Source organism: Triturus cristatus, chromosome 5_2 (assembly GCF_964204655.1).
Source record: "Triturus cristatus chromosome 5_2, aTriCri1.1, whole genome shotgun sequence".
NCBI classification, from domain to species: Eukaryota; Metazoa; Chordata; class Amphibia; order Caudata; family Salamandridae; genus Triturus; species Triturus cristatus.
In genome coordinates, this window is record NC_140588.1 from 737,965,504 (window position 1) to 737,983,255 (window position 17,752).

At 45.4% G+C, this 17,752-nt stretch overlaps 1 protein-coding gene across 1 annotated transcript in view; it reads right to left on the bottom strand.

Annotated features, from left to right (window-relative positions):
• P2RY10 (P2Y receptor family member 10) overlaps positions 1–17,752 on the bottom strand; it is a 135,663-nt gene that overhangs the window by 21,835 nt on the left and 96,076 nt on the right. The window contains exon 2 of the mRNA XM_085607844.1: positions 6,264–6,353. The gene's annotated coding sequence lies outside the window, so the exon portion shown is untranslated. The remainder of the gene's footprint in view (positions 1–6,263; positions 6,354–17,752) is intronic.

Here is a 17,752-nt window from a genome sequence, read left to right on the forward strand (position 1 = left end):
TTGGTGGGAAAGTTCTGAGCGGGAGAAATTTGACTTTTGCGGCAGAGAAGATCCCTCGCTGTCCAGATAGTTTTCACACCTTCACCTGTATTGGAATTCTACCTTAAGATTTAGTAACTTTTTTGAGCTCTGAGACTTCTAGCAGGGCAAGACCGCAGGCTGAAATCGAAGAAGACTCCACGAGGTTGCACACCTTGTCTGTGAGGACCCACTAGATCAGAATTGCTGCTGCAAAGAAGACCGGACTGGGCGAAACCTAGACTTTTGCCCCAGTGGTGATGCGCTTTCATCAGATTGGCTTCGCAGATTGATCCCAGTCTTCTATCTGTTCTCAGAGCTAAAAGTTGGCAAAATGTTTATGAGTCCCAGGAGTCAGAAAACTTCAGCAGGAGTGCACATTCTGACCGGTCCAGTGTCCAGGACCTGGTGGGAAGCACTTGGGGCTCAAGACTCACTTAATCAGATTCCAGAAGCAGGGTACTGGGTAGGTCAAGTTGGAACTGGTTAGCTGGGTATGGAGGAAAATGGTCTCTTGGAAGTTGTTGTGCCTCTGTAGATGAAAAAGGAGATCAGTCTTATGACCCTTGCAGTCTTCTTCTTTGTCCAGGGTACAGGAAGGAGAGCAGGCCCAGACTGCAATGCTCTTATCAGGTCACAGACAGCAGAACTAGTCCTCTTCTGTTCGTCTACAGGTCCAGAAGGGATCTGAAGAGGGTACTGGGGTTGCCTAATTTATGCCCAGTGCCAGCCGTGGGTGAGGGAATCTCCTGGCCACTTCCTAGCCAGTAATGAAAATGTTCCCAGGGATACCACTAACTGCTTTTGCAACAGCTCCTTTTTGCCCTATTGCTAAGAATCCCATAGTGCCCCTCTCTACCTAAATCAGGCATGGCAGAACCTTTCGTCCACTGTGCAGAGGTCCTCTGCCTACCCTAGAGGTGAGGCTAGGAAACGTTGCAACTCAAAACCGGTTCTAAGGGCAGCTCGTCTGCACATGTAATTCCACAAATGATCTACATTTAATGGCTGGAATTTTCTTTTACAAAAAGTCGAAATTGCACAACATTGATTACAAGAAGCCAGTACTTATTTACATAATTACAAAGTTAGCATCATGTCATCCATGTACAGTGGATAATAGTATTGTCGATTCGGACCAAATTAGCTTGTTCTAAAAGACATGCAGGATGGCAAATAACAGGTTTTACAGTTCAGGAATGAAGTTCCATTTATTAATTCCATTCAGTACTCGATTAACAGAAATGACACGTTCTACCAATTTACTTTCACGAGTATCCAGGATTGTGTTTAAGTCACCACCTGTTATATGTAAAATAAGAAATTCTATAACTTGTCAAAGAATATTATATTCTAAGTGCTTCTTTTCCAAATAATGTGTAAGCATTGCTGGTTTGGGAACCTAACAAAATATCGGACTTTGATGCTGACTGATCTGAAATGACTCTTTGTTTGCATTTTGAAGTACATAAAACTAATTGCAAGAATACGATAACACTTATATAATGCTTCGGGTATTGCAATTTTTATGATTTTGAGAGTTAAAGACACATAGTCGTATGCAAATACTTTGATAATCAGTAAAAATGAATCTAGAGAACAATTTGACATGTTTTCCGAGGACCGGGGGAATACCCCATAAATTGTTAATAGACGGGCAGGTTATGATGATGGAGATGCATGTACAAGATGCTCTCACATATTTTTTAAGCTTTAAAAAGAAGCATGGGTTCAGCAAAAATGTCATTACGATATGATAGAACATGTCAATACTTTCTTACACTTTTTGTAACTGTGTTACCTCAGGGTATAAAGACAGAGACACAGATAATGTTTTGATTCTCCATTGGAGTGTGTGTAATGAACAGAGAACCAGCCTCTCTTTATTGCATGTTTCAAATAAGTGTTTAACGAAGTCAAATTCTCTTACTTTTAGACTTTCCACTTATATAAACAAACTATTTGCAGTTACAATTTCTAAGCATAGCTTTTATTTGGGGAGTGATGTGTAGTTTGATATATTTTCTTGAATGGTAAGGTGAGGTTACTGTTGGCTATATTTTTTACATTTGTGTGAATTGTAAATCATTACTAAGGGTGGTCAGCCAAAAGAGAATGTTTTCAGTTCCTTGTTAGATACCCAGTCAAAGCATGAACATGTCACCAATAAAACATTTCTTTCTATTTCTTGATGTTGTCCAAGTAAGGGTTTGTTGAGGAGTAAATACAATTTTCCTCAAAAATTGTAACCCAAATGCTCGCCTTGATGCGCTTGAAGCTTGCACCCATTGATGTACCTTAATTTTGGAACCATGCTCTGTCATTGTGATGTCATTAATGTTGTTTTTGAGAGCAGGTAAGTGGCCACTAAATTCATATTTATAGTGAATAATGGTGGATAACTGGCGATGCATTTCTGTGTTGTATTCTGTGGTATTCTGAATAGCAATGCCTCCGCCCTTGTCTGTTGATTTGATGGCTATTGTTTGCTTCTGTTTCGGTGACTATAAAGCCAGCTTTTCTTCTTTAGTGAAGTGAATGAGTTGTACAGGCTGGTGTTTTTAGTGTGTTAATGTCACAAACAACTGTTTTACCAAAGGTAATACTGTTTGCTGTTATGGTATGTGGGGTTGGGTAAAATGTAGACTAGGGTCTGATAAACTTGTTATCCATTTGTCTCTAAAGGTGTTACGTTGAAAAAAAACCAGTTGGATCTTCCTGAAGAATTTTAAAATTTCACTTGTTAGCTAAACAATAAGGGCCATATGTACAAAAAGTAGGAATTTCGATTTCCTAATTGCGATTCTTACTGATTCGCAATTAGGAAGGCACAGTTCCAAATGTATGAAAATTAGATCTTGTAAGCAGCAATCCATTGTGGATCGCATATTGACTTACCTCATGAATATTAATGAGATAGGTCGCTGTTTGCAACCCATTAGGAATTGCAGTCGTCACAGGGTTGGTGGCCTGCTGGGGTCAGCAGAACACCATATCTGTATTTGTGATTGCTTTTCAATAAAGCAATCTTTTGTTTCTAAATGCAGCTCGTTTTCCTTAAATGAAAGCGGGATGTTGTTAGAAATTGAGTTTCTGGTTGGCAGAGGTATACACCCTAGCCAAGCAGGAACCATAATCCTAGTCAGGGTAATTGTAGTACACACTAAAGGTTTACCTGTGCTCAACCTCTGGTGCCTTGGCACAGAGCAGTCAGGTTCAATTAAAGAGGTAATGTCTAAAGTATTTTTGTATACACACACAGAGTAACACAGTGAAAACACCTCAAAAGTACTCCACACTAGTTGTGAAAAATAGCCAATATTTACCTGAGTGAATCAAGACCAAAACAATAAAAATCCAACAGACACAGTAATGAATTTTGCATGGTTAAATCAAAATGCAGTGCTTAGAAGTCCATAGCTCCAAATGGGGCTATCTGGTCCCTCTTGACTGGGACTAATACAAAAGTTCAGTCCGACTTCGATGGAGCGCAGGCTGGATACAGAATTGACGCAGACCCACTGACAGTACCTTGGATGTGTCAATGCTCGGGGACAATGCATTGAAAAACAGAGAGGATGTGTTGCGGTCGAAGGCGAGGCGTAGTTTCCAAAGTTGTGCAAAGTTGTTCATGTGTCGATATCAAGTGCGCCATGCTTCGGTTTCGAAGTGGCAATGTCGAACCACTGGTCTGTAGGTGATGCATTGGCATGAAGCAGGGCCAGGAATGTGTCAGAATCGAGAACAGTGCGTCACAGACATCAGTGATGCGGTGTCCGAGACTAATGCAGCAGTGGTGATTAGGAGGCGGTGCGTCAGCAAAGTTGGTGCTGCATTGTAAGTCGAGGTCATTGCGTCACGCACTCGACAAGGGGCGTCCACAGCTTTAGAGCAGGCAGCGGCAATGTGTTGAAATCGCAGGGGATGCGTGGATCTCAAACAACGCTTTAGTGTCAATGCGTGGTTTCTTGGTTTGCAGCACCACACACTCAATACCAAGGGCCTAGGACTGGATTTGGCACCACTTGGCAGAGCAGGACTCACAGCAGAGGAGCCCAGATGCTGGTAGCAAGATGCAGGTGAAGTCTTTGATATCCATGAAACCTTAGAAACAGGAGGCAAGCCCAACAATTCTTTGGAGAACCTTTCGAGATTCAGGATGTAGAGAGTCAAGTCCAGTCCTCTCACTCCCAGGCAAGAAGCAGCAGGCAGCAGGCCAACACAGCAAAGCAAATGCGAAGTGGCAGTCCCTACTGGCAGCACAACAGCTCTTCTTCCCAGTAAAATGTCCTCAGTTCCGGATGTGTTCTGAGTATATGGTATTAGAGGTCCAGTACCTATACCCATTTTAGCCTTTGAAGTAGGGAGACTTCAAAGAAAGGCCTTTGTAGTGCACCCTGTCCAAGCAGGAACCACAATTCTAGTCAGTATAAGTGTAGTGCACACTAAAAGGGGGGTATGCCAATCTTTGTGTGGGGACAGGTATAGCCATATTCAGATTCAAGTGTCAGCTCTTCCCTCTCACTCTAGCTCAGGAAGACCTAACAGTCTGGTGATGGGCCATCAGGATATGCAGAGCACACCTCAGCTCCCTTTGTGTGTGACTGTCTAGAGGGAATGAACAAAGTCCATCTCTCACCCAACCCACATGTGTATTCCAGGGACAGGCAGAGGCACAGAATGGTTACATTAAGAAAATGCCAGTTTTCTAAAAGTGGCCTTTTCAGACCTGAAATTTAAAAACCAACTTCACTAAAAAATGTGTGAATCCAGAAACACCAAACTTATTCTTCCTATCTTTCCCCAATTGGAAGTTACACTTGTAAAGTGTTACAAGGATGCTCCAATGCTAGCCTATGGGAAAGATAGGCCTTGCTGTAGTGAAAAACAAATTTAGTCGTTTTTCACTACCAGGGCATGTAAAACTCAAATGTACATGTGCTACCTTTTAAAAACACTGCACCCTGCCCACAAGGCTTCATATGGGCTACCTTTGGGGTGAGGTATATGTGATAAAATGAAAGGATTGGGCTTGTCAAGTAGGTGAATTTTCCAGGCCAAAATAGCAGTTTAAAATAGCACACACAGGCTATGCAGTGGCAGGCCTGAGTCAGGTTTGAAGGGCTATTCACGTGAGTGGCATGATCAGGCCTACTAGTAGCCTTTGATATAGAGGCCCTCGGCACAGGTACCTCACTGTACTATGGACTTATCAGTAAATCAGATATACCAATCATGGAGAAACCAAATGCCGTTCCGCTTTAGACACAAAGCACGTACACTTTAGCACTACCAGCAGTGAAAAGGTGCACACAGTCCTAAAGCTAGCAAAAACAAATTTCAGCACACCGTCAAAAACAGGAGGCATGATGGCAAAAAGTCAAGGGAAACCATGCCAAAAGATGCCAGGTCTGACAGATGCGATTGAAAAAATAAAACAAAATGTTTATGTTTAATTTTGTAGGAGTAGGCTATGGTCTCTGAGACCACTACCTGCTCTTAATAGCTGTTCATCAGGACTCCACGAGGTCCAGCCTTGTGTGTACCACTCCTAGTGAATCCTGTAATAAGGACACAAAACATGCACACCTAATGCGCACTGTATACATAGGGCGCATTAGGTGTGCATGTTTTGTGTCCTCATTATAGGTTTCACTAGGAGTGGTACACATGTGGCTGAACCCCATGGAGTCCTGATGAAGAGCTACTAGGGGAACAGCTCGAAACATGTTGACAAAAACACATTACTGAGACAGCCAGACTCATTAAGGTCAGGTTTCTTCTCAGTTAACGACCCCTGATTTTTAACCATACCAACTAGGGGTGGGAATAAAAGAGTAGTCAACTAGTTAGTTATTTTTAGATTTTCTTTCCCTTTCCACTCCACATCACTGCACTTCACATAGTCTACAATGAAAAGTGCTCCTACGTAATTCGCAAGTCACAGCCCGCCTCAATCCGTAGAGGATTGAGAGGAACCCCAATGATGAAGCATGCCACATAGGGGCAACCCTGGTGGGTGTGGGGTCTCTAGAAAAAAAAGTATTTTTTTCTTGACAAGGGATTACAACATTCTTGCTGTATCCTATCTAATTCCCTAAAGGCAGGTTTTCTTCGATATACTCGATTTTTGTCTAACTATGTAACTGTCAGGAGGATAAACCTAGCCTCTACCTCTGCCTCCCTCTCTGCTTTGGTAACTGAATAAAGCTCTTGAGCAGAAAAGATGCTTAATGTGTACTCACAATGTTGTTCAGTGCTTCGGGCCATCATCACTTCATGGCGGTGTTCTTCAGTGACTCAGCAGAGCACCAAGTTCCATTCCTGGTGCACTTCTGTGGATTGAAAAATCACAGGTCAGAAATGCTCATATGCACAACAGTCTTTCAGGATATCAATATTCTTCAGCCTATGCACTTGTGCTTGTTGGTTGTATTTTATGTATGTTAATTTATTTCTCAATTCATTCTCTAAACACCTTCATCGGTCTAATGAGCTCATTGATTACCTTAGCAGCAATAGTACACAAATTGCAACTCTCCCCACTATAAGAATAGGAGCCAATCCATTCAATCAAACATATTATGTGTAAATTGCGACTACACACTAGGGTTTCAAGGTGCTGGGGGTGGGGGGTTCTGTGGTTCAGTCGAAGAGCCAGGTCTTGAGGTCCTTCCTGAATTACAGCAGTGATGGTGATTGCCTGAGGTGTAGAGGCAAGCAGTTCTAGGTCTTTGCAGCGAGGTAGGAGAAGGATCTTCCTCCAGCTGTAGTCTTGTGGATTTTTGGCATGATGGCCAGGGCCAGTTGGGTAGAGTGGAGATGTCTGGTGGGAGTGTAGAAGAAGAAGCGGTGTTTGAGGATTTCAGGTCCGGCATTGTGGCAGTCTTTGTGGGTGTGTGTGAGGAGCTGGAAGATAATTCTTTTGTTGATAGGTAGCCAGTGAAAGTCTCTCAGATGGCCAGAGATGTGGCTGTGGCATGGAATGTTCAGGATGAGTCTGGCAGAGGCGTTCTGGATGTTCTGCAGTTTCTTTAAGAGTTTCTGGGTTGGGCTGGCGTAGAGTGCGTTGCCGTAGTCGAGTCTGCTGCTGATGAGAGCGTGACTGACCGTTTTCCTGGACTCGGTGGGGATCCATTTGAAGATCTTACGTAGCAGTCAGAGCGTGTGGAAGCAGGAGAATGGGTTGGCACTGATTTGGCGGTTCATTGAGAGGAAGGAGTCCGGGATGATGCAGAGGTTTCGTGCGTGGTCTGTGGGTGTGGGGGAGGTCTTAGCGCTGTGGGCTACCAGGAGTCATCCCAGGCTGAGGGGGTGGAGCCCAAGATGAGGACTTAATTCTTGTCTGAGTTGAGGCAGCTATCCTTCATCGCGGTGGCGACTGTCTTAATCCCATTGTGGAAATTCCTCTTGGCAGCTCTGGGTTTATCTATGAGGGAGAGAATGAGCTGGGTGTCGTTGGCATAGGGGTCAATGTTGAGTATGTGGCTGTAAGCAAGGCCATGTAGATGTTGAAGAATGTGAGGCTCAGGGAGGATCCATGAGGCACTCCGCAGCTGACCTGTGTGGGATCTGAGTTGAATAGTGGAAGTCTGACTCTCTGTGATAGGCCAGTGAGGAAGGAGCGGATCAATTCTAGGGCTTTGGCACGGGTGCCGGTGTCGTGGAGTCTTGCGCAGAGGGTGTGGTGGGAAACGGTATCGAAGGCGGCTAAGAGGTCCAGCAGGATGAGGGTGGCAGTCTCGCTTCAATCGAGTAGGGTGCAGAAGTCATCTGTAGAGGCGAGGAGATCGGTCTCAGTGCTATGGCTGCTTCTGAAGCTTGATTAGGAGAAGTCCAGGATATGGTTTGTTTTCAATGAACTCGGAGAGCTGGGCGTTGATGGCTTTCTCTATGACTTTGACTGGGAAGGGGAGCAGAGAGATGTGCCTTTAGTTCTGAAGGTCCGTCGGGTCAGCTGAGGGTTTCTTCAGTAGGGGGTTGATCTCTGCGTGTTTCCAGTCTTCAGGAGAGGTGTCAGACTTGATGGAGCAGTTGATGGTGTGGCAGAGTTTGAGTGCGATGGAGGTGTTGGCTCTGTTGAAGATGTGGTGAGGGCAGGAATCCAAGGGGGCCCCGGAATGGTTGCTCTTCATTATCCTGATGGTGTTGTCAGAGATGAGGGTTGTCCAGCTGGGCAAGGTCCACTGAGGTTTGGATCCATTGTGTGTGGTGTTTGCATGTGGGGTGGCTGGGTCTTGGGTTGCGGAGCTGTTGTAGATATCCTTGATATTGTGGTAGAAGAAGATGGTGAGGTTGTTGCAGAGGTCTTGAGAGGGTGAATGTCTGCTGTATGCTTGGTAAAAAGTTCTTAGCTGTTGTGTGTGTTGGCGTTGATGCGTTCCTGTATGGTTGCTTTCTTTGTTGTTCTGATGAGGTGGTGGTGTGCGGTGATGGCGGTTTTGAAGGCTGCATGGTCTGCCACGATCTTGCTGCTACTTCATCTTTTCTCAAGCTGTCTGCAGGTGCTCCTAGACAATTGGAGGATGGGGGAGAACCAGCTGGCTTTCTTGGAGGGTTTCTTGCCTGAGGGTTTCCTAAGGGGGGACAGTGTGTTAGCGCAGTTGGAGATCCAGTTGTGGAGGTTGCGCGCTGAGGTGTTGGCGTCTGTGGATGTCGGTGGTGGGACTTTGCTGAGGAAGGTGGTGAGCTGGTCTTCGATGAACTTGTTTCAGCTTCTGCAAGGATAGCAATGGATGTGGTGGCATAAGGTGGTTTTGGTGAAGGAGAAATGGACGCAGTGGTGGTCGATCCAATGTGGCTCGGAAGTGTGGTTGATGGCAATGTTGTTGCTTGTGGTGAAGTGGGGGTCGAGCGTGTGTCCTGCTGAGTGGGTTGGGGCTGTGACCAGTTGTTTGAGTCCGATGGTGGCGAGGTTCTTCAGTAGGTATGAGGTGTTGTGCTCATCAGGGTTGTCCAGGTGGATATTGAGGTCATCGAGGAGAGTGTAGTCCATTGAGGCGAGAGGGTGGTGAGTGATGAAGTCGGCTATGGCTCCCCTGAAGCGGGGGGTCTGGGAGGTCGATAGAGACATGAAAAATAGATAGTAGATACCCTAGTGTTTGCAAAGCATATCCTAATGAGTATCTGAATGTGTTTTTAACTTCCCTTATCCTTACCAGATGATGCCTTCAAATCAAGAAAGATTGATGTAATAAACCCATGTGTTACCATGTAATATTTTGGTTCATCATAAGGAGTAAATAGTGAAGTTTCAAACTTGTGTACAGCAATTGACCTTTAATTTTAAGGGGAGAGGATGTGGCCTAATAGCTAGTGCAGTCCACCACAAAGCTGGGGAACTGGGTTTGAGTCTTGTCAGGGATGCTTAACATCCTGTGATTCTGGGCAAATCACTTAATCTCCCTGTGCCTAACAAAATGAATGTGTCTGTCTGGAACGCAACTGGGGCTCATGGTAAGTACTATGATACCTTCGGGTCGAAATCGCACTATATAAACCCCCCCCCCCCAAAAAAAAAAGTTGAATCACATTACTTGTCATTCTTAGAACAATTCATAAGGCTTAAAAACCATGGAGTCATTAATAAGGTTCCAAGATAGCCTTTCAATAGTGAAAAACGAAAATGGCTGTAATTCACTACCAGAGCATGTCACCTACACCAATACATGCTCTACCTTTCACATACACTGCATCCTGCCCAGGGGGGTACCTAGGGCCTTCCATAGGGGTGTCCAATGTGTACAGAAAGGGAAGGGTTAGGCCTGGCCAGTGTGGGCACTGGTCAGGTCAGCATGGCAGTTAACAACTGCACCCAGGCACTGCGGTGGCAGGCCTGTAACACCATTTTAGGGCTACTACTGTGGGTGGCACAATCAGTGCTGCAGGCCCACTAGTAGCATTTGAATCACCAGCTTATTGGGCTATTAGTATTAGTGCCCATTTTAAAGGGTAAGCAATGTGGATTACAGTTCCCACATATCAACAAGTGCACAGATGAGTGACATGTTTGCTGCACTTATAGCCACTCACCTTATTTTTGCACGTGTATGTGGCTGACTGGACATCGATCATTAATACTTTGACCGTGGTGCTATTTGTACTTTCTCTGTTTTTATTTTACAGGCTTGAATATATTAGCCACATAAGAGTGGAGCGTGAAAAAGATCATCCCACCTAGTGGAACCCTCTCACCATAGTCCGGTAAGGGTGGAGGCTGTTTTTACTGATTATTCTAGGTCCCAATGAATGCCACAGACCCGACTGGGTCAACTGGCAGAAACATGTCGACCACTCACATCACGGTGGGGGGACAATAGAATCCTCAACACACCGACCATTGATTTGAATTACCATACAGATGCCAGTTACATTAAAATTGGTTTGACATCTGTACTGGCCTTTTAATCTCCCATTTTTTTGCAAGGGCCCCCACTTAGCTTAGAAGTGCTTCCTTGTCTTCAGGTGTATGCCCGCCCTTTATCAAACCAAGTTTTTAGGGGGCGAGGACTGGTCAATGATGAGGCATGACACCAGGTGGTGTGTGAGACCAGTCTTACCCTTTTTGTGAGATGCCTGCACTCACAAAATAACACTGCAGCACTTAAGTCACTTGACTGGGAGCGGCTCTTTTTGTGCTAAACATTGTATGTTGGAGGCTGCCTGCTCCTAGTACCCCGTGCCTCTGGTTCCCTTCCCTAGATCCTTTCTGGGGCTTTGATGGTTAAACATCATTGATAATATCACACCAACATTTACTGTAAAATTATTGATGAGAAAACTGTGTATGGTAGGGGCGTGAGTTATAGTTCTTTTAAGGCATGAGTTATAGTTACTTGAGATGACGATAACTGCTGAATTTCTATTGTGTTTTTTAATGTGTAAAATCCGAACTTAACTATAATGTTCCGGTAACCTTTGCTTTTTTAGTGAATTTATATATATATAAAATATATATATTATTTTAACTTTTAACCGCTGTAGTAACTTGTGATCTATGTTTACTACCTCCTTCCCACAACACGATCCCCGCCATATATCGGCACCTACAAAGGACTAGTGGTACTGTATTAAGCACAGCCACGGGGGTATTTCTGTCCGATTGAGAATACCCACGATTACTGGTAGCTGCTTTCTCCTAGACGACTACCCCCGCTGCATGACAGACCCGGGAAGTGATTGCCGGGACCAACGGCGCAAGTACAAAGATCGGGGGACTGATGAAACGAAGATATCTGGCTTGACATTTGGCATATGAAAGGTATCGCAAGAGGTGACCAACGTAAGCGGCTATCTGCCGCTGCATGACAGACCCGGGAAGTGATTGCCGGGACCAACTGCAAAAGTACAAAGATCGGGGGATCGGTGAAACTGAGATATCCGACTTGATATTTGCCATGTGAAAGGTTTCGCCAGAGGGGATTAACATAAGCGGCTATCTGCCGGCATGATCCGTTCATCATGAGTGAGGCAATGCGGAAACGGATGAACGTTGCTAAGTCTTTATTTGCCTTCACTGAAAGTGATACTAATCTAAATGAGGGTGCAGGAGGCTTCTTACCGGGCGGCAGTGCAGCTACACTCAAACAGGAGCTATACAGATTAGAGAAATTGTGCAAGAAGGAGATCAACAGGAGTTGTGAGGTTATTTCGCTCCACAACTATATCGAGGTGGAGCCCATCCCACGTGGACTCAGGATTCTGATCACACCTACTTATCAGAATCCTTTCTAAAAGGTATGGATGCCAGGCTTCTTAAGTATGAAGAAGACATCAAATCCAAGAAGCGCTGGAAATTTATAAGGGACCGCAATGATTATGTCCAAGGCCGCATATTAACCTTTGGTCGCAAATATGACTCAGCAAGGAGAGATTTTGCGAAATCTGAGTTGACGCGCACTGTGGAACCTGGAACCTCTAAATCAAGCTCGGATGTTCCATCGGATCTGGACGAAGCACCTGGCACTTTGACACCGGTAAGAGGCCCCTTTCCTTCACTGACTGAGTACCGTTTTTTACGGGAAAGCCTGGGTGGAAGAAAGAAACCACTCAGGGGAAGAGGAAAAGGCAGAAACAACGTGCAAGAAAAAGATAAACTAGGAGAGGAGGAGAAGGCCAAAGACAACGAGACACCCTATGGGAAAGGACAACGGCGTTCCAAGCGCAACAAATGATGGGTGAGCAATCTAATGTTAACAATCCCTCTATCATTAACATCTCTTCCCACAGCCTTACTAATGAGGAACGTGCTTTGTTAGAACTGGGTTTATCCTTTTGCCCCACTGCGAATTTTAATTTCCCAAGAGCACGCATTGACATTTTTCTGTTTATAAGGAAATTAAAACTTCTCAAAGTCCACTCCTTGAAACAAGGTGGGGCTGTCCCGGCCTTAACACCGTTACTCAGTACTCAGAGCCCGGCACCTGACCCCTTGACTATATGTGACATTGATCTTTTGGCAGCGGCAAGAGAGATTGAGCAGGACAGCAAAGATTGGGACATGGACAGGGATCTTTTGATCAGTATGGGTATCACTATTGATCATAAATCTAGGAATGATTTTAAGCCCAAATCCAGATTCAACCCAGTGACCCTCCATGATGGAATCGATACAGATCATGAGATGATTCTATCGGAGCTCATGCAGCTTTGGGAGAAGCAAAATAATTCCTTTGGCAATAATCTCACAGCTGAGCAGAAGGTGGGCCTACTATCCTTGCAGAATGCCAATTCCTTTGTCATTAAGCCCTCTGAGAAAGGGGGGGAACGTTGTATTGTGGGACATCAATAAGTATAAGACCGAAGCAATAAGGCAGCTGGAGTTCTCAGGCAGCTATTTAAGATCAAGCCAAGCTGAATATAGGAATACCATTGTCCAATATCATCAATTATTAGAGACATGGCTTGGTCAAGGGACCCGAAGACGTAATGAATTTCTCTTCCTGATGACCAAGAAACCAGCTGTCCCAGTGTTTTATATGCTCCCTAAGGTACACAAAGACCTTGCCAATCTACCTGGGCGACCCATCATTGCAGCCAACCAAAGCTTACTAGAAAACTCCTCCACATACCTTGACTTCTTCCTCTGTGACTATGTTTTTAATTTACCATCCTATTGTAGGGATACTATGGACTTCCTTTCCAAAATACAAGGCAGCCCTTGGAAATCCTCCTATGTACTTGCCACCATTGATGTGGTGTCATTGGACACCTGCATCGAACATGATCTAGGCCTAGAAGCATGTAAATATTTCCTACTTGATAGACCCATCTCTATGTTTCATCAAACTGTGTTACTCTTGGATATGCTACATTTTTGCTTGCATAACAACTGTTTTTTATTTGGGGACACATGGTACAAACAGTACACAGTTACTGCGATGGGGAGTTGCTTCGCACCTAGGTATGCCTGTATCTTTATGGGATGGTGGGAGGCAGAACATCTCTGGCACCAAGGCAATGGATGTTAGTCAGATAATGTAATCCTGTGGACCCGCTACATTGACGATATTTTTCTGATATGGGATGGTCCACAGGATTCATTACAGGATTTTATTGCTGGACTTTCCATTAATAGCCTCAATCTCAGGTTCACCAGTAAGATTAATACCACTACTATTGAATTTCTGGATGTTCTAGTGGAAGTTCTTGATGACACTATACACACAAGCCTGTTCAGAAAGGCTACTGCCGGGAACAGCATTCTACACGCACGGAGTCACCACCTAGAAGGCCTTAAGAGAAACATCCCTTACGGAGAGCTCCTCAGAGCAAGACGCAATTGCAGTACCCCACAGGCATTGTCCAAAGAACAAATAAACATGGTTGACCGCTTTAAAACACGGGGCTACTCAGGTAAAACTATTAGAGCAGCCATTGAGAAATCTTCTACTAGAAACGGACAGTCTCCTGATCCCGAGATCACGAGGAAAGGACAAATAGGAGGTTAGGCTTATCACTACTTTCTCTAATGCATCCCAGGCACTGCATAAAATTGTCAGCAAACATTGGCACCTGGTCAGGCAGGATTCAGTTATAGGTAAGATGGTTAGCCCTAAACCACACATCACATACCGTAGGTGCAAATCCTTACAGGACACACTGGTACATAGTCACCTTACGCAACAAGCCAAGAGAACAGGCACGTGGCTGAAGGAACTCCCCGGCTTCCACAAATGTGGCCGGTGCAAGGCTTGCGCTAACAGCCAGAATGTAAAAAGTTACCTGTTACCAATTATAAGGAATGAGAAAATAGTTTCTTTTATCAATTGCAATACTGAATATGTTGTTTATGTTGTGACTTGCATTTGTGGTTTGCGCTATGTTGGTAGCACTGTGTTTCCTGTGAAGAAGCGTATACTTGAGCAACTCCGCCCCATCAGAAATAGGGAACTTACCTACACTATTGCTAAACATTGTGCGCTAGAGCATGGAGAGATTACTGATGTCAGCTCTAAGATCTAATTTTTTGGAATTGACAGGGTTGCAGTACATCCACGCGGAGGTGATCAAGAACGCCGCCTGCGACGTTTGGAGTCTGAATACATCATTCGTCTACAGAGTAAGGCTCCTGGCGGCCTCAATCAAGAGAAAGACCTTCATATTCATCTAGGATGAGGAGATATCATATACCTGTGGTGCCCCAACATTTTGGACACTGTATATATATACTCTGGTTCCCTTTGGCCCACTTGTAGTCTTCGCCCTTTCCTTTCTCCTGCCATTCCATTTCCATAGACATCTTGCTTTGGCAAGTCTGAATTCTATTTCTCCTTTAATATTCCTTTGGCTGCAACTTCTTCCAAGCAGCTGCTTGGTTGAATGGTATCCACAGCCGCCACGTCTTGCTTCTTAATACACTGGGGGTGGGTTTTTCCCAGCATGATCCAAGCTTTTCCATAGATAAATTTTCTGTTGATACACTTTGTGTGATTTTTTATCATTATGCCATCAGTGATGTCATCAGTGATGTCACTGACCATGTCATGAGTGATGTAATATGTGACGTCATCAGCAGTGCATTGCGGGGGCGCGAGTTATAGTTAGCTGAACTAACTATAACGGGGGAATTTCTAGGGTTTTGTACGAGGGAAATGTACAGCTAACTATAACGCCCCTGAAACCTATGGTTTTTTCAGTGAATTTCTAAGGTTTTTTAAATGCCAATTCCTAACTATAACACCCCTGAAACCTATGGTTTTTTCAGTGAATTTCAAAGGTTTTTTAAATGCTAATTCCTAACTATATCAGGCCTGAAACCTATGTTTTTTTCAGTGAATTTCAAAGGTTTTGTAAATGACAACACAGCTCCGTGGTGCTTACTGGAGGTACCTGGTGGGCTAGTTGGTCCCCAGGGACCCTCAGGATTGAAGAGGAATTAATTCCCCAACTTAAAACACGCCACAGTGCGTGTTTGCACAGTATCACCTCAGGCCCCGCCTCTACCTTCACCACTGTGCAAACGCGCCCGTGGCGCGTTTTAAGTTGGTAGATTAAGTCCCCTTGAATCCTGAGGTCCCCTGGCGGCCAACTAGCCCACCAGGCACCTCCAGTAAGCACCAGGGAGCTGCGTTGCAGAGAGGTGTAAAAAGGGGTGTGGCCTCATTACACCTCTCTGCAATTCAGCCCCCTGGCGCATACTGGAGGTTCCTGGTGGGCTAGTTGCCCCCCAGGGACCCCCAGTATTGAAGGGGAATTTGTTCCCCCACAGCAAACGCGCCAGGGGAGCGTTTGCAGAGTGATGAAAGGAGGGGGCGTGGCCTCTTACCCATCCCGTTTAAAAAACAAATTTCTTTATAAGAAGGGGGGCTGTGTAGCCCTCCTTCTTTTTCTTATTTTTTGGCCCTGGGGACCCCATCCACCAGGGCCTGCCCTCAATTTTTTGTATAAAAAAAAAAAATAATAGTCGGGAAGGGGAGTGTGTGGCCCCCCTCCCGAGGCCATAATTTGCCCCGGGGACCACATCCCCCGGGTCATGGCCTTTTTTAAAATTTTTGTTTTTGGAGGGGGCTGCCTTGCCCCCCTCCTGTGTCCCCTTTTGGCCCCAGGGCCCCCCTCCTGGGCCACTACTGGCCCCGGGGACCCCATCCCCCGGGGCCTGCCCATCTCGTTGGGGACCGTGGGGGGGTCTCAATCCTGCGGGAGCCGGCATTGCTTTTCCACATGGGGAGCAGCTAACATGCTGCTCCCCATGTTGAAAAGCAATCGTCTTTGCTTCATTGAAGCGAGAGCAGGTTTCCCTGCTCTCGCTTCAATGAAGCAAAGCAGTTTGCAATGACAGGGCCCTGCCATTGCAAATAGCAGTGTCCCGGGGGTGGGCACCCCGGGACACTGCAAGAGCTGGCCCTGGGGGGTGGCGGTCCCCAGGGCCATCTTTGGCTCCAGGAGGGGGGCCGCGCAGCCCCCCTCCGACCTTAATTTTAAGCCCCGGGGTGTGGTGGTCCCCGGGGCTTGGGGGTCCGTAATGGACCCCCAATTTTAAATAATTAGTGCCCCGGGGAGTTGGCGGTCCCCGGGGCGTGTGGGGGGCTCGAGCCACCCCCACACAGGTTTTTTTTTTTTAAACAAACAAGCCCCGGGGGTGGCGGTCCCCAGGGCTGCGGGGGGCCATGAGCCCCCCGCATACATTAAATTAAAGCCCCGGGGGTTGGAAGTCCCCAGGGCTGATTATTATATGATTATGATAAAGATATTGCCCCCGGGACTTGGCCCCCCGGGGGCTAAATCAAAAAAGAAGCGCGGAAGACCGCGCGTCATTTTTTTTTCCCGGCAGTGGGATGCGCGAACCCTACGCGCATCCCGCGATTTTTAACAAAAAAAAAATTTTTTTTTGGCCCTTGGGTGTCCTTGTGTTTCTACCCTGCCCCCTTGTCGCGTTTTGCGGCTTTTTTTAGGTTTTCTTGTGCCTCGGTTCTACCGAGGCACAAGATGACTGCCAACACTTCCTGATCTGGAGTGTTGACAGCCAATTAGCATTCAGCTCGTGCACGGCAGGGTGCGTGCTGGGTGCGGGGAGGGTCCGCGGATCCTCCCCGGCCATAGATATCACTAACTTTTAACTCTAATTTTCTCAGGAACTACTGAACGGATTTACACCATTTAAGCAAAAGGCACGAGTCTGTACTGAGGACTACCTCTTTGCCAAATTTGGTGTAATTCCGTTCAGCAGTTCGGGCTGTAGCTGCGACAACAGGTCCTATGGGAAATTGCATGGGGAAAACGTGTTTTGGGACCCCCCTTTTTTTAAAGGTATGATTGTTATTGGTTAACAAAAACAGATTGTAAGGAACAGTATATATGATAAGCTGATATGTTGAAAAGTCAAGCACACTTCCTGTCTTGTGTAGGAACATTGTGTGCTGAACTTGTGACCTGTGAGCTCAATGCAGTGTTCCATGACCTGTTTCTATAGTAACAGGCAGAAGGCAGATTGGGGGAAGGGTTGAAATGTATTTCAGTTGGAAAGGGTTGAAATGTTTAACCAATAGAAATGTGTGTTTGCTTTTGAGTTTATGTGAGAAGGATTGTGATTTGATGTTTACATGTATATGTGTGGAAAATGAAAGGGAAACATTTTCATTCTTTGCTTTTGCTGAGAGGTGCACAGTGCAGAGATTCTGTAAAAGAAAATATGGTGAGTGATTGATATACTTCTTAATCTACAAAAGAACTTGAAAGATGAGTTATTTAATTGTGAGGGGATGTATGTAGACTATTTTGATTTTAATCAGACTAA